The sequence below is a fragment of the Salmo trutta genome, chromosome 31, assembly GCF_901001165.1.
Source record: "Salmo trutta chromosome 31, fSalTru1.1, whole genome shotgun sequence".
NCBI lineage: Eukaryota > Metazoa > Chordata > Actinopteri > Salmoniformes > Salmonidae > Salmo > Salmo trutta.
Genome location: NC_042987.1, coordinates 22,859,717 through 22,878,221, shown reverse-complemented (window position 1 = coordinate 22,878,221; position 18,505 = coordinate 22,859,717). Strand labels below are relative to the sequence as shown.

Below are 18,505 nucleotides of genomic sequence, written 5' to 3'. Positions count from 1 at the left end.
AGTACAGACCATATTAGCACTTCAATTCAGTTGTTGCCACAGTCTCTCCCCCATAGTTATTAAATGGCTTGCAGAGGTCAATAGCCTGAAATAAAATTCCTCTGCCATTGAATAGACGGCAAAAGCGCGCAGTTACCACGGAATGCTTACGTTTGCCAGTAAAAATGTGAACTTGTGAAAGAGAACGGGGGATACTGCTGAACGTTAACCACTCTCAATTTAAATGGAATCCTAATCTCTTCAAATGAAGGAGGAATACTGTAGACTAGACTATCCCCACTTCTGTAGAATTAGAGAATATTGTACACATTTTCCACCGTCCTGGCACTGCATATATTTCATTTCTCATTGTGATGCCACCATAGCTTATTATAGGATATTGTGAATGCTGTGATAGTATAAAAAATTATTTATGTGAATCCAAGACGTTATCATTGAAAAAGTGAAAAATGTAATCATGTAACTAAAATGCACAGTCATGATTCTTGTTGTGGAAAGTAAAACATTTTAATACATATTTAATAATCCGTAGAAGGAAATTATGAATAGATCACATTGAATAAAGTGATTGAATGTTGACATGGTTGAATTCCAATCCAGCCATGAGACTAATTATTCTCCACGTCATTGCATTTTGTTAGTCTCCTCCTCGTGATAAAGTAAATTCAAAGTCTCAGTCCATGAAAACCAATTACCTACTTTGCTGCACGACATTGAGGAAGCTATCATTATCTAGTTAAGAACATTAATGAACGTTTTTCACATGATGGACTTTCATTGACTTATTTAATTAATGTCACACTGAACAGAGCATTTATCAGAATGTGTTTACTTCTCTTGGTTAAGTTTCACATTAAACCAACGTGATATGTTTCAGTCCATCAGCTGCAATGTACCAGTGAATTATGCGTATAATGTTTTAGACAAATAATTTTCCTGTTAATGGTATACAAGTAAACCACTTAGTTCATCTATCATATCCTATTTTCTCCTTTTCCCTCTATCCTCTCAAACATAATTTAGATTAATGTGCTGTAAAGGCACTTCAAACTAGAACACTCATTTATAAACTTCCACATGGGCATATTGTTCTCATAACAAAATGAAATGTATAATGGTGAGTTTTCTTAGACTTTCAATTATGATTGGGTTGACAGGTGTGCATAAGAGCATATGAACATTAGAGAATAGCTGACAGAGTACATAGTAGCGTAGAGACAAAAAACTATTTATATGCAAACTGAAGATACTTATCATAGGGTTAACTAGCATAGTGTGAATTATGGTCATTTATATGTATATTCTATCCAAAAAACGTACACATTTCTTGAAAGGTGTCCTAACACCCTTAAAGCAATTGATGTGACTTGTTGGGTATTTTTAATTTATGTCTTAGTGACAAACAAAACAAAATGTATTAAAGTGATCGTTCTTTGAACTGTAATAAGAAAATGAATCAAACATTTTCATAGACATAACATATTCCTCTTGATCACATATATAGGAGCACCTCAGAAGTAGTGACAATGCAGACATTACACACTAGCAGTGTCAACTAGGTCCCTGTTTTCACACTGTTACGGTCCCTGTGAGAAATGTGTTGATTTTTATGCAATGGATTATACATGTTTCTAACCCTTGTGTAGTCTTAACATTCCGTATACTCCCCTTGTCCTATGGGTAAAAAATGACCCGCCTTCACTAAACCCCTAAAATAAAGCAGCTTAATTGAATTTCAAACCGCAAATCTATTTTGCATTAAGAAACAACCTGTCATTCATCACAAACATTGTGTATATCTGGGTTTTCCCTCTTCACAATGAAGAAAGACTGCATTTAATCAGTGGACACCACTCGTTTTTATTACAACACACCTATCATAATTGTTTTCTTTACTAAAGTAGAGGTTTACTATTATTATTATTATTATTAAATACAGTATTTATTATTATTATTGCTAAATGTACTGGTACTAAAGGTACATTCTTTTTTTAGCTAGAGATAGCACTTGTATAGCCCAAGAAAGTAGCAGAAATGTGCAGAAAGTAGTTTTGAATGCATTTTATTGAAGGGAAACAATAACAGTCTTGAATGATTTTGGCAACATAGTGATACATTCTTATATACTGTACAATGAGGAATTCAACTACAAAATACTAGTCTTCTCCCATTTTCTTAACCATTACCCCCACCCACAAGGTGTATAAACAACAACAATAAATAATTAGAAGATAATAGATACAAAACCTGTCCTCACGATCACTGATCTCAGCCGTTTTGTGCAGTGTGCTCAGGAGGACCACATTCTTGTTCCTCTTTGGGAGGTAAGAAACTAGAGTGGTGGTGAGGGTGAAGGCAAACTTTGATGAGAAGGCCTTTCTCCCCCTTGTTGCGAGGAGTGCAGGGGGGAGCTCAGGCTTGTTCTTTCTAACTGTGTCAACCATGGTGATCTTCCACTTCAGAAGCTGCTGGCTGAGTTCATAAGAGGTGGAGAAATTGTCACATTGTGCCGCCTCAGTCCATCTGTCACATCAAGCACAACCCGCATCCCCTGGTTCCTCTCCGGGCCTCCACTGGTCAGCTTCCCTGTGTAGGGAAGCTGACCATATCTTGATGCCATACTTTGCTGGCTTGCTGGGAATATACTGCCGGAAAGGACAGCGACCTTTTGACAAAAGAGATTACTATCAGTAATTAGTGTCAGTGTCACAGAAAACAATCACATAAATCAATGATATTACACTAATACATAATAAAAGGAAAAGTGAAAATCACTTACATTACAGATATGAAAATAAAAATGTACCTCTGAATGGAACCAGTTGCTCCTCCACTGTTTCTTCAGGCCCAGGGTTGTAGAGGTACGGCAGACGCTCCACCCACTTCTCCCAGACCTCTCTTATGGCCGCCAGTTTCTCTCACACGTCTTGCAGGTCTTGACTCACGGTTATCAAATCGTAGCATTCTTGAGAAAGTGTGAAAGACTTTCAGTGGCATCGTGGCACAGAAAAATCGCCCTTCCACTCTCTGCATCCCAGAGACTACATGTAGCTTCGCCTCGGGACCTTTCAGTTTGGGGATTTCTTCTTCATCTGAAGATGATGCATCATGCTCTGGGTTGTATTCTACCCCATCTTCTTCTTTAGATACCTTTTCTCTTCTAAATCGTTGTTCTCTTGTTCCTCGTGGACATCTGAAAAAATCTGATCTATGACCTGTTGGGCACTGAAACGTGTACTCATGGCTTCAGCAAAGAGAGAACTGGGGGGACTGTCATCTGCAGCACCTTTGTAGCCTCTGACTGCATTCCCCATTAGTAAACAATGCTTCAAGAATTTTGTTTTGTTTTGTCTGAAATGTTGTTTATTTTTTCTGAAATTGTTTTTATTTTGTCTGTGAACTTGAGTCATGTGTGGGGTAGTGGAGGGGAGATGCTGCACATGCACAATAAAGTTTTAGTTTTGTCTGAATTCAATCAGGAGCACACAATCTACATTTCTCAGTGTGTGTGTGTGTGTGGGTGTGTGTGTGTGTGTATGTGTGTGTGTGTGTGTGTGTGTGTGTGTGTGTGTGTGTGTGTGTGTGTGTGTGTGTGTGTGTGTGTGTGTGTGTGTGTGTGTGTGTGTGTGTGTGTGTGTGTGTGTGTGTGTGTGTGTCTGTGTCTGTGTGTGTCTTTGTGGTTTTTGTGGTGTGTAAATGATTTTATAAGTGCCGGGTCAAAAATGACCCCAAGACAATTTGTACCCTGGTGGTGTACAGCTTTCATGGAAATATGAACAAAGGAGATGTTACACTTTTTCTAATGTTTGGGTCACTCTTGGAAAAGTAATAACATTTCAAGTTGAAAATATATCATTTAGGGGGTTTTCTCTGCTGTTAAACATAGTGGCGGGTCATTTTTGACCGTTAAGACAACACAAGGGTTAAGATTAGATAGTCCATTGAGTATCTCTTTTGGAAATGGAAATTATCAGGTTGAAATGGTAGATTTGTATTATATTATTACATTATTATTATTGTTATAAAATTATAGAAATTTGCCATGACTACAAAAATATAGTGTTCTGGATGAAATGGGTGCACACTAATCTAGAAAAGGCAAAATAATTTAGTCCCCAGAAGGCCATTTTGAAAGAGGGTTGATAGACACAGGACAACAGCTGAATGGATGCTTCGATGCCTTGTGTAGCTGTGGTATGGAGTTGATTGTCCAAACAAGCTTGTTTTCTCTGGTGAGCTCATGTCCAGACTTCAACATGTGAGAAGGGGATGATGGCTTTTTACCCTTTTGTTCCCTGGCTTTGTGAACTTTATTATGGTTGTAGTCTACTCCCTCTGCTGGTGACAGTTGCCCGGAGTTCTTGTCACCTCTTGAACGTTTCTGTAGCCTGGATGCCACTCTGTTTCTGCTCTCATACCAACTCCTAATGGAATTGCTATGCCATGGCAAGAGATATGGGACAAGGCTAAGTTTCTACCTGAAGTACATGTAGAACTCTCTGATTATTTGCATTCATTAAAGCAACATGCAAAGTGGCAATTAAAGCAATGATTTACAATGCAGCATGTTGGAGTAGCTAGTGCGTTAGCAGAACTTTTTTGATATATTCTCATCTCTGCTTCACATTTAGTATATCTGTTAACAAGACCATTCTAGATTATTTCCAGGCAAAGTTTGAGGGCTCAGAGTTTCCATGGTCAATCGGGTGAGTATTTCACACTGTATGGAAAACAGCCTCCAGTAAAAATGACTTTCGATCACTTTTGACCTTAGCAGTAACTGACTCCCAAATGGAATAATCCATTGATTTAAAAATCAACTGTGCCAACAAATTTGGTTGGGCGATAAAGTATTATCCTCCCCATGTAAAATCCTAATTTTCACTGTCAACGTTGCGGATGATAGTCTTGTCTACAGCAGAGCCATATGCTTACAGGGTCCATCTGTGGGATGTTTTACATACAGTACAAAGCCAGCTTCTCATTTTCACCAAAGTGACTTATTCTTATGATTTCGTTCTCTGCTATCCTATTTGAGCACTCATTCTAAGCAGTGAGTGCAGGGAGTCAAAAAATATTAAAAGGCAAATAATATATCCTCTGTAGTTGTCTTGAATTAGAAGTTTAATGAACACTGATTTTAAAAGATCATTTCATTACTGTGACTTTGCCAGCAGTTTTGAGGACAGTATCTTCCCAATACACTGGATTATTGTTGTTGGGTTTCACCATGCAAGTACTACTCCTAAAATTTTAAGAAAGCTAAATATCCAATAGAACTGCAGGTGTCCATATTTTCTTTAGTTTGTATCCAACGAAAGGTAACATCTTTTTACCAAGGTAAAAATAAACACCATGAGATACTCGATAAAAATACTTATTTCATCACATGATTCTTAATGAAACAAGCATAGTTTCAATTAGCAATTTCAGTTATATCAAGTGATGCTCTCTGAGTTGTTAGTTATATTGTATTGCTCATTCACAAGTGCACATTGATGATCCATGAAGTGGAATTCTCATCTGATAACAAATGTAAAAAAAAAAAAATCAATAAAAAATAGACAGTCTAGTTCATAGTGTTTTTTCATTAACAGAGAACGTATTACGGTACAAGGCCAGAGTACATAAAGTCAAATTTAAAGTTTCATTAGTTGTATGTATGGGATACACATGGTATACACCGTCCAACGAAATACTTACTTGCCTGTTCCTTTTCCACAATGCAAATTCCTGGTGTTCCAGTGTTCATCTCCCCCCTTTGAAGAATGAGGTTGATGTTAGGACTGATTCACCAGCAGTTCCCCTGATACACATCCGTTCTCTGCGCTACATCCACACACAAAACTGGGCCAACTGATCTCTGTTTAGAGACAGCATGTGTTCAAGGGCAGGCAACACCATCAATGCTTCCCATGCTCCCCCTCCACACAGCCCAACGGCCCAGTGAATCCCAATGCATTGATCAGATCCTAGCCAGTTCTACAAGCTAGTCCAATATGCCAATCCAGATCTGACAGCCAGGTCAGCACAGTCCACTTTTAGTATAGACACCACCAGGGGGTTGTGGTTGGCTTCGTCACCCACTTTGACATCACAGCCAATAGCCTTGTCCTGGACGCTGATTAAGTGGAATACTGCCTGTGGGGAGGCATTCAGAACATACGTCTGTAAAGCTCTATCACATCTATCTATCGCTGCCTCGTCCCAGCAGAAATTAAGATAAACCTCTTTGAGCTGCCTTGGTTTATACACTGAAATCCAAAGGTCAGATATTTGCGGGCTAACACATTGTCGGTCAGAACTCTCTCTATGAGCATACAGAAATCAATTTGGTTGTGCCCCGTACTGCCTCCGGAGAGGCAATGTCGTCTCTGAAGTGATAGGAGTGCGTGTGACAGTTGTGACAGGAGCCTTCAGAAGTCTGCCTGTGCCGTTGTCATGCCACTACCAAGCTGACTGGCTGAACAAAGGCCTGATGTGAGTGTAGCTGCATAGGTCCCAACTGGGGTAGCCTGCTCAGCAGAACATTGAGAGATTATTTTCTCAGCAAATCATCTTATTAAAAAATGTGTTTATTTAAGCGTGCAAACTTTTCAACACACTTTAAGAACATGTCATAACCAGAACTTCCTATACAGCTTCATCACAGGAAATGGTCTGTTGCATTTGCATTTCCACCCCAGATGCATAAGTTATATATAGAACGCAGAGCTTGTAATGCCAGAGTTGATTTGCTTAATTAATTGAGTGAGTCATGCAGCAAATATTCTAAAGCACAGGAAGGAATCACATTCGTCATATTGGTTGTGGATCTTGAACACTACACATTAATCCACCTTATTTCCTCTAATGTCCTCCGCATGTACTTCCTCCAACCCTCAGGTCGGTGGCTACTGATCTTTGTAACTCACTAATCTAAGAATGAGTTTGGCAAAGAATGTAATGTATGCCTGTGTTTGGTCATTTGAGACTTGACTATATGAACAAGACAGAATTCAGTAGAACTGGGAACCGAACCCATGAAGATAGTATGACAGCATCCGATCTGAAATCAATTGCTAAATATCTATGGAAGACAAAAAAGGCATTTGAAATTAATCAGAGATTTGAGGTTCCTTTGTGGGTTAAGAAAGCTGTACAAATAAAATATTAAAGGCTAAATTGATTGTGTTAGAGTTTCCAATTATCTTACCCAATCACTCATTCCTAAGGCTACTCAAGTAAAGAGCTGGCCAAGTGCTGACTCAAACAATTCTCACAATGCTATTTGACAGGACATCTTACCTGTTTACAGAGGGCAGAAATGTGTAATAACACAGATGGTACAGTATAACAGACAGGGGTCAGCAACAACAACAACAAAAAATACTTGTTTTTATATCAGAGGAAGGCATATTCATAATCCCTTCCCTACTGCGATATGGGTCAATAGCAACTGATTAAGGAGTGCAATTTCACTCTCTCACACACTCTCACCCTTTCTGTGTCAATCTGGAGGAAATCTAAGACTGGCCTCCTGTCCTCACCTCCCATCTCACACCTCTCTGCTCCCCATACGTCTCTGCTTCCCACACGTCTCTGCTCCCCACACGTCTCTGCTCCCCACACCTCTCTCCTCCCCACACCTCTCTGCTCCCCACACGTCTCTGCTCCCCACACCTCTCTGCTCCCCACACGTCTCTGCTCCCCACACCTCTCTGCTCCCCACACGTCTCTGCTCCCCACACGTCTCTGCTCCCCACACCTCTCTGCTCCCCACACGTCTCTGCTCCCCACACGTCTCTGCTCCCCATACGTCTCTGCTTCCCACACGTCTCTGCTCCCCACACGTCTCTGCTCCCCACACCTCTCTCCTCCCCACACCTCTCTGCTCCCCACACGTCTCTGCTCCCCACACCTCTCTGCTCCCCACACGTCTCTGCTCCCCACACCTCTCTGCTCCCCACACGTCTCTGCTCCCCACACCTCTCTGCTCCCCACACCTTTCTGCTCCCCACACGTCTCTGCTCCCCACACCTCTCTCCTCCCCACACCTCTCTGCTCCCACACGTCTCTGCTCCCCACACCTCTCTGCTCCCCACACGTCTCTGCTCCCCACACGTCTCTGCTCCCCACACGTCTCTGCTCCCCACACGTCTCTGCTCCCCACACGTCTCTGCTCCCCACACCTCTCTGCTCCCCACACCTCTCTCCTCCCCACACCTCTCTGCTCCCCACACGTCTCTGCTCCCCACACGTCTCTGCTCCCCACACCTCTCTGCTCCCCACACGTCTCTGCTCCCCACACCTCTCTGCTCCCCACACGTCTCTGCTCCCCACACGTCTCTGCTCCCCACACCTCTCTGCTCCCCACACCTCTCTGCTCCCCACACCTCTCTGCTGCAGTTCAAGGAGAGAGTGGGGGCTGAGGGGTCAGTGCTTTCCTATATATTAATTTCATCGTTGCTGCCTCTGCAAAAAAATATATATAATAATATACATATATTTTTAAATGTCTGCTGAGACTTGCTTTTAAGATCAGTGACAAGTTACAACAAATGACATATCTTCCTCAGATTCTTATCAGGTCATCTGAGAAACCTCCAAGGTAACTAGCTAGCTAGGTGCAGGGGACTGCCTTAATCGACGTCACTGGCGCCTGTGGAGAAGTTGTTGTTGCGGGTTAACTGCCTTGCTCAAAGGCAGAATGGCAGATTTTGACACCTTCCCGGCTTTAACCAGTGACCTTTCAGTTACTGGCCCAATGCTCTTAACTACTAGGCTAAGTAACCTTCTCACAGTCATTCAACAACAAAAAATATCCCAGGGGGCATGCCCCCAACCCTGCTCCAGGTAGACCCCACATGCCCCCCTTAATTTCCAACAATTCTAGAAACCTTTTTCTTGAGTATTGTAGATTGACGTTGCAAGCAGGGAAATATTCTCAAAACCAGAAAAATAAAATAAAATAAATTCATCTGTATACACCCACCAAACGATTCAGGTGCATCGTTTGGTGGGTGTATACAGATGTGGGATCTTAATTTGAGCCAGTTTGGGAAAATTATCCTGCAACAACATGAAATGTGAATTATTATGTGGTTTATAATTAATTTACATTTCTAGTAGTTGATTTATTTCTCGTAAGGGAAAATCAAGTCTGAAATGTCAAACCTTTTTTAAACCTCAAATACTCTACAAGTTTAAAATGTCCTGTTCTTCTGCAACAGGGTGATAAAATTAAGATCCTACATCTGTAGCATTTGGGATATTTCCAGTGAGGGAATGGGGCTTGTATGGCTCCAGAAGGCTGTTGTTGTGCTTGCCACGGGCCATAAAGCCATTAAAAACCTCTTAATCAGATGTGGCTTGCCCACAGCACATTACTTGAACTGTCAGTTCTTTTATGCTGACTTTGATGGATACATTTACTAGTTGAAAGCATGGGAAAAACACTGCTCCTAGCGCCCAGCATGGAGTGCATGGGCTTATTTTAAGGTGTTGCTAATGTGTTGCATTTTAAGAAAATAAATAGCTAACTGAATGGACTTGGCAGATCAAACGTTTACCTTTTAGGATGGGTTTAAGGGTATACATTCTTGGGTTTTTATATGTAGCCCATCGCTAGTTCGCTATCTGCTGCTTTCTGACTAATGAACTGTGCTTCATTGAACCCTGCCACTCAATGAAATGCAAGAGATAAAAGCACTTAGAAGATCCTTGAGTATGGCAGGCAGGTAAAAGGAAAAGTCTCTGCTCCTGGGGTGAAGACTCCTTTAAAAGCTGAAACATGTCTGCTTTTTGTTCACCTCTAAAGATAGAGCAAGTGTGGCATTTCATTGTGCAGATACATTTTCCATCAATGAAATCTTTTTTTTTTTTTTGGTCCCCATCACTCCGCTAGAAATTGACTTATGTTGTTGCCTCTAACTCCAGGGCTCTAATTTGAAGAGGCCTGTGCTAAGATATTGATTTATGGATTTTAATCAGTTGTCTTATTTGGCATGCAGGAATGTCAGATAGTTATAGATATGCAGAGCCATTTTTTTCCCACCCTTGGCCTGCCCTGCTGGGAACTGGCAAAGTCCAGATTAATGACTGTGGAAAGGGCCTGTGGTCTGCTGGGTTCAGGTTAATCATACCTGGTACTGCTCTGTGAGAGTTGGCATCCTGATTAACTGAGGATTCGCTTAACTAGCTTAGCTCTGTAAACACCCTTCAGCAACTATTTTGTTTCCTTCCAAAATGCTGTTTCATATCTCATGGACTGGGCTAATAGCTACATAAAATTAATTACTAAAACATGTCTAACAAGAAATACTTGGCCTGGCCTTGCATAAAACATGTATTTGTATACCTGTGGCATTTTTGAATGCAGTGATAGCTAGCGTATAGCCTGTTGCACACAACAATAAACCAAGAAAACGTCAAAGACAATTGAAAGATCAAATGACAAAATAGCAAGTTTATGTAAATAAAGCCGATATATTTAGCCTATTCTTGGACTAAAAGGATTTTCTTCTATATTTCAATAGACCTTCAACTGTGTAGTTTTTCCTCCTACTGTAATGCTTAGAATACAACACACTGCCGCTGTCTTCATTTACTGTACTGTACAGTCTCTCCTAATTCAGCAAGCATGTTGGTGAGTGTAATGGATTTTGCAACCAGTGTTGAATTAATTATTTCAGTTAGTAGTTTCTGAAATAAAAGCTTGTGTCAAAAGTCTAAGATACTCAGAGAGCTTTGAACCGCTAACAATGGCTCTTTCAGCTTGCAATTATCCCATCAACCAGCCCAAAAGATCCTTTGTTACTAGGATGAAAAATGTATCTTAAATTAAAATGCTCCATTTATCCAGTAAATGATTATGCATATAATCATTTGTGTATTGAGGCATGACGCATTTCCATTATCTAAAAAATCGTTTTTCACTAGCGTGAGAAGTTGTCACATTGAGTGGCTTTTCATTTTCATTTCGTTATGCATTCTGAGGTTGAACTTGATATGTCATAGTCAAGGTTTTAAAACTCCAGTTGTGGAACTACCGGTTTCAATATATTGTTTGAGGAAACCTTTAAAAAATACAGTTAATAACAGCTTTTATTCCCCCCCACCCCTCCCGCTACCCATTTTTTGTTGGTAGAAAACTACAAAACAGGTTTACCATGACAGGTGATAAATGGATGCTGTGGGGGAATCTATCTGCTGCATCAACAAATTGAAAATGGGATCTCCAAAAGATAACAAATTACAAGAAGCCAGCAATGATTCACACAGAGACCAGCCACAAGTAGTATTGTAGAGATCCCATTTTCCTTCTCCTTATAGTCATACTGCTGGCAAAGTGACAAATTCCCCCCAAAACAATCTGCCATGTATGATAGTTTGAAGTGTAATGCATTTGGTGAATTAATAATATGCATTTCTGTTTGCTCAAAATGACTATCATTATTATTAGCTTTGCTGACCTGCTCAATGAACACCAGGAAGCAGTATGAATTACATTTAAAATACCTTTCTCTCACAACCATATATAAAACAGAATGACCTAAAACAGGATTATCTGTGTCGTTCTCCTCCTCCAGGACTGGGACAGCAGAGAAATAGTAAACAGTGTGTGTGCCTGTGTCTGTGTGTTTGCTTTTGTGCATGTGTGCATGTGTGTGTGTGTGGGGCACAATAGTAAAAAGTGGACAGATGCCCTTGTGGCCAAGGGCCTTTCTTTTAGGAACACTGAGATAGGTATCATCAGCACCATGTCATACTTGAGATCTAACCCTGCTGCCGTCCTCAGTGTATAATAAAACTGAATAGCTGTCGGAGAGCGAAAATGAAGCAATTTTGGCATATTTGCAATTCCTTACAGCTGACAACACAAGTTGCAAAGGCTGTCGCTTCATCTCCCAGTAGGTGAGGAAAGGCCCTGAGGAAGAGACAAGATGAGGAAAGTAAATGAGGATTTCTCTTTTCATGTTGGGAGAAGGATCGTCTTCACTACTTTGTGTATTCCAACAGCAGGAGGGTGCTGGCGTAGTATGCATGTTCTTTATCCTGGCTGACAGAGAGCTCATGTGCAGGGGGATAGGCTATGTGTGTGTGTGTGTGTGTGTGTGTGTGTGTGTGTGTGTGTGTGTGTGTGTTTTGTCTGACTATAACACCTCTCCTCTCTTTGTGTGTTGACAGCTGCAGGATTAGACATTGCCACAGGAGAACCACTGCTTGAATTTAAGGTAAAACAGCATAATCCATAAAGCTTTGGTTTATCATTCAGTATTTATGGTTTGGAAGTCAGCATGTATATTGTGTTGACATGTACAGTATTGCCTTTTCAATGCATCCCTCAGTAAATGAGATGACAGTGAAAGAGCACTGGTTTGTTATATAAAAAAATGTATTTCATCTTTATTTAACCAGGTAGGCAAGTTGAGAACAAGTTCTCATTTACAACTGCGACCTGGCCAAGATAAAGCAAAGCAGTGCAACACAAACAACAACACAGAGTTACATATGGAATGAACAAGCGTACAGTCAATAACACAATAGAAAAAAGAAAGTCTGAAGAAATGGCATGAGGAGGTAAGGCAATAAATAGGCCATAGTAGCAAGTAATTACAATTTAGCAAATGAACACTGGAGTGATAGATGTGCAGATGATGATGTGCAAGTATAAATACTGGTGTGCAAAAGAGCAGAAAAGTAGATAAAATTTAAACAATATTGGGATGAGGTAGGTAGATTGGATGGGCTATTTACAGATGGGCTGCAGCGATCGGTTAGCTGCTCGGATCGCTGATGTTTAAAGTTAGTGAGGGAAATATAAGTCTCCAGCTTCAGCGATTTTTGCAATTCGTTCCAGTCATTGGCAGCGGAGAACTGGAAGGAAAGGCGGCCAAAAGAGGTGTTGGCTTTGGGGATGATCAGTGAGATATACCTGCTGGAGCGCGTGCTACGGGTGGGTGTTGTTATCGTGACCAGTGAGCTGAGATAGGGCGGAGCTTTACCTAGTTATAAAGCTATCATCCCTACTACTATACATTTGATGAAGCATTTAGAGACCAGTTTTATTTCATCTTCAATTAAACCTCTAACTTTTCTAAACTGGTTGAAAACAAGTGAGTTATCACTTGTTGCATGAGGCAAAGTATCCTGATGCTCAAGAGGCCAGAGTAACTGTCTGACTGACCTGGCCACGCTTAATTGTTACTAATGTGATCACAGCATCACAGCCAGGGCTTAGCACTGAATAAGTAATGGCGTACTGTAGAGATTCATTTATTCGTTCCACACAATAGCAGATTAGGATTTTTTATGTACGACGGGAGGTAGCCGGCTCAGAGACTCTAGATGCCTCTGGGATATGGCATCTTTAACTTCTTAATGAAATACTTAGAGGGATTGTTGTTATTGTGGCGGGGCGGCAGACATGAGATGAAAGGGAAGTAAACCACTGGAAGCCTTAGATCATGATGCATACACCAGTCACACACACACACACACACACACACACACACACACACACACACACACACACACACACACACACACACACACACACACACACACACACACACACACACACACACACACACACAGACCCTAATGCTGATGAGTTGTCCTCCCAGGGCAAGGTACACTAGACCTGGCAGTCTAACGGGTGGCTGCCTGTTAATGAATTAGACCTGGAGTCACCTCTCTGGGATATGTTGGGAACTGAACAGATCAGAATTCAATGCCCCTGGTACAGGCAGTGGTGATACATGAATAATCTAGCCAAATCTTACCCTGGCTTGATCAATAATGGATGATTGGGAATGGATTGGTTTCACTTTCTACACGTTCCGCTTCCTACACTGCATCATAAAGCTTGTTTCCAAATGAGTAGAGGTGTATCAAAATATCTTATTAATCATAACCAGTCAAATCTTACTAGGTGGAAGTCACGATGAAACAAAGCTTTATGAGTCTGCAATTGTTAGCTATGTCTATTATTTAGTTGATAACATGCTCCTGTTGAAGTGCTTTCAGTTTTTTTCTTCTTATTTTTTTCCTCCACTCCATATACAAACATACACATACGAATAACAACAGCTTACAGACGTACACAAGCAATGACTACGTCTCATTTGCCCAGGCCTGCATGCTCACACCCCTATCTCTAGTGCCTGCTTTATTGTTTGCCACTTGACCTTAAATTGTATCAATGTGTTTTTCCTCGCTCACCAAAGCTATTTCAATAATACAATTATTAGATTTTTCATTGTATTAATGATGGAGGATCTTCCAAGAGTTCTTCCAAGATGATCATCCAGGTGCTTTTTGGCAAACTTGAGTCAACGTTTTGGACGAGATGGGTCCCATTATGTCTTGTGAAAACCAAACACTGCCTTCCACAGAAATAACCTCATACCAACGGTCAAGCATGGTGGTGGCAGTGTGATGCTTTGGGGATGCTTTGCTGCCTCAGGACCTGGATGACTTGCCTTAATAATCCCAATTGAGATGTTGTGGCAGGACTTAAAACAAGCAGTTCATGCTTGAAAATCCACAAAAGTTGCTGAGTTAAAGCAGTTCTACATGCATGACTGAGCCAAAATTCCTCCACAGTGATGTGCGAGCCTGATCAACAACTACAGGAAGCATTTAGTTGTGGTCATTGCAGCAAAAGGTGGCACAGCCAGTTATTGAGTGTAAGGGGGCAATTCTTTTTTCACACAGGGGCATTGTGTGTTCAATAACTTTGTTAATTAAATAAATAAAATAATTATACAATTATTTTGTTATTTGTAAACATATTCCTTTATCTAATATTAGCTTTTGGTTGAAGATCTGATAACATTCAGTATCAAAAATAGAGACAATCAGAAATGGGGCAAATACTTTTTCACGGCACTGTGTTTGTTGTCACTTATTAAGCATCCTAAGTATTCAATATTGTTAGTGGTCCGCTTACTGTAGATTGTGATTATTTTCTTTTTCCTATTGCCATTATTTAATTCTTTCCACATAAAAGTTATATCCTGAGATTTTTGAGCATTCTGAAAATACTTTTAGCAAAGGGGGCATTGAGTTTACAATATTGGTCAGGTAGATCAGAAAGATCATCTCCAAAGTATCAGGGATCAAGGTAAGACCCAAATGCAGACTGTCAAAGTAACACTGTTTATTGTAGCGACAGGGGCAGGCAAGACAGGTCAAAGCAGGCAGGGGTCGAAGATCCAGGGTAAGGCAAAAGTACAGGATGGCAGGCAGGCTCAGGGTCAGGCAGAGAGGTCAGGCAGGCGGGTATAGAGGCAGGACATGCAAAGGTCAAGAACCAGGAGGACGAGGAAAGAGAAGCTGGGAAACGATAGGCGCTGACAGGAAAAACGTGTGCTTAGCTTGAATGAACAAGACGAACTGGCAATAAACAGACAGAGAACACAGGTATAAATACACAGGGAATGATAGGGAAGATGGGCGATACCTGGAGGGGGGTGGAGACAAGCACAAGGACAGGTGAAACAGATCAGGACGTGACATGGCATTCCACCTGGGCGAATACCTGGTTGACTGGGGTGCCGGCGGTGAAATTCGGCGATGAGGGCCGGGTCCAAGATGTCTTTAGCACCTCTCTTCTGGGCCATAACCCTCCCAGTCAACCAGGTACTGGAAACCCCTGCCCCGTGTTCGAACCCTCAGGAGGTGTTTCACCGTCTACGCTGGTTGGCCATCGATGACACAGGGGGAGAGATGGGCCTAGAAACAGAAGTTAAGAGACAGTTAGACATGGTTTTGACTCTCAACACAGAAAAGGTAAGAAAATACGGAGGGTACAGGGCAACAGTGGACGAACAGCAGAGGGGCTAATGATCTTGGAGTGGGGGGGACAGGTCTAGGCTTCTGGGGGTATAGCCACGGCCCTAAAGCAACTTGCCAGTGCCTCAGACTTGACCTTCCTGTATACCGGTCGGTGCTGCAGAAGCGAAGTGGCCCGGGCCATACTGAACCCCTCCCGGAGGTCCTGGTACTCTCCAGAGCTGGCGGAGAGGTCCGGGTCAATTTCCAAGCCCCCAGGAAGATGTCCCGGGGCAGGCAGAGCTGACTTCAGGCAATGAGTGTGGCAGGACTGGGCTCCAGCCCACGATGGCACCAGTAGCCCAGTTAATGGAGGGATTGTGTCGCTGGAGCCAAGAGAATCCCAATATCACAGGAACCTGCGGAGACTCAACCAGCAGGAATTGGATAGCCTCGCTGTGGTTCCCGGACATGCGTAGGCTGACGGGGGTGGTCTGGTGGGTGACACGGTCTATAAAGCTATATATCTAACACCCATGGGAATGGAGAGGGGTTGAGTGGGGATGCCCAGCTCGGATGCCAGGGTAACATCCATGAGACTCACATCGACCCCAGAGTCGATGAGTACCTGGAGAGATTTGGACTGGTCGCCCCACAGCAGGGTGGCATAGAGAGTGTGGCGAGTAAGGGGAGTAGAACAATTATCTTTCAGAGCCACCAGTGTACTCACTCCAACGAATGAGCTAGCTCTCTTGAAGGGACAAGTTGACACAAAATGACCGGCAGTACCGCATTACAAGCAACTCTGGGTCTCAAGTCTGCGTATGCGTTCGGCTCGAGGCAGCCTAGCCCTGCCGAGCTGCCTTGGCTCGGGAAGAGGTGAATCATTAGTTTCCGGAGGCTCTTGAAGGGACTCGGGTAAGCACGGATCCTTTCGGGGACTTCCGGAGTTTATTAGCTGCAAGGTGGGATCCCTGAGTGAGCGATTGGAACCGCAATCGAACCTCTTCTCCCTCCTACGTTCCCGTAGCCGACCATCGATCCAGATGGTTAAAGCGATGAGTGAGTCGAGATCCGTCGGTAGTTCTCGGGCTGCCAGCTCATCCTTTACCTATTCCTTGATATACAGACCAGATCTATGACAGAAAATCTAATACTTTCTGGTATTCAAGAAAGAGAACAAGAAGTTCCTGAAAGAGTAGTGAATTAATTCTTTCTTACAGTGCTTCAAATCCCAATCGATGCTGTCGATAAAATCCAACTCGAACGTGTACACCCTTTCGGACAACGAGGACAGAGTTATGAGCGCCCAATCGCTGACAAATGTACTTTCTTTAAAGATAAATAATGGTTAAAAGCCTGTGTAAAATACTTGTTGGCAAGAAAATAGGCATGTATGATCAGTTCTCGAGGGAGATTGCAGAACGGGGCAAACTTCTGTGTCCAATCTTCAAGCAGAATGGATTTAAAGGGAAGCGTGTAGCTCTCGTAGTCGATCAACTGTACATTGACAACCAAATGTTCCGAGACACAAAGACTACTCCATTGCTATTCTAAAAATGTAAAAGTTCTCATAGATGAGTCGAATAATGGAACACCAAATTCTAGCCATGGTAGGGATTGTAATAATATATATTTTTTAAATAGATAAAAAAGCAATCAAATTAAACAAATGTTAAATAAACTACAACTACACTATACCATTCAAGATAGGGAATGTTGTAAATAATTATTTAACTTTCCATTTAAAGTATTTTATAAGTGGATAAGACAGGATTAGAAGAAAGAACATCTAGCAAAATAATACATCTTCAAATATAATGAATTGGAACACAAAAGTACTCAATCAACATGGTGGAGATGTGTGGATGTATTGTGATGGAAGGTGTGGTGCGACAGTGTTTGGAAAAGCGTGGAATTAAGTGAGTGAGTAAGGAAACTGTTGCATATCCCAGAACCAATGTGTATCTGTGAGCAGGGTTTGCGAGAGAGAGCTTTCAGTTTTGTGCAGATGAGGGATATACATCTTAAAATAAATTCTACATCTAATTTATTTTTTGTCCTATCATGAAGGAACGGTCCCCAACCCTATACCCCAGACACCCATCTGAGCGAACCATACACTAAAGAGAAGTCCTTATCTGTTTTATGGGCTTACTGTAAGGTGCCTATATGCAGCCATAACAGAAAGAGGAATGTGGACAGAGATCTATTAGAGCAGCACAGGCCCCTCAAGATTCTGAGCATGCCTGGCAGGGTTGGTCCTACAAAGCCAGAGCACCCTGATGGGAGGGCATAATATACAAGTTAATTCTCAAAGCTGCTAATGAGAACCTTGACGACCTTGTACCTAGCTGGTGGGGATTCCGATGGGGTAACCCCTCCCAGGTAGTGGCAGTGCTGGCAACACTGGCTGCAGTAACCCATGGGAAAGGGGTCACAGTCGGACAATCAGAGAGGGGGCATATTATTGTGACCCTTGTGGCACAAAATAATCAAAGGTCTTACTGCACAGAAATGCTTGGGAAAGTGGTCACAACAGGGGACCAGTGTGTGTGTGTTTCAGGGGAAGGGGGTGTTTCTAATCTCTAGGATTTAGGACATAGGACTTGACATTGGTTAATAAAATCACCCCATATTTGCCAATTTTGCTCAATCTTGCATGCTTTCTCAAACAGCTGTAACTGTATATGCATTCGTAAATTAAGTCCTTTCTTGAGTTGGGCTCTGGGATGTAACAACCGTT

General features: G+C 42.0%; 1 protein-coding gene across 2 annotated transcripts in view; it reads left to right on the top strand.

Moving 5' to 3' along the window:
* Positions 1 to 18,505, top strand: part of tnr (tenascin R (restrictin, janusin)) — a 175,207-nt gene that overhangs the window by 62,892 nt on the left and 93,810 nt on the right. For both annotated transcript variants that reach the window (XM_029725706.1, XM_029725705.1), the window contains exon 2: positions 12,169 to 12,215. The gene's annotated coding sequence lies outside the window, so the exon portion shown is untranslated. The remainder of the gene's footprint in view (positions 1 to 12,168; positions 12,216 to 18,505) is intronic.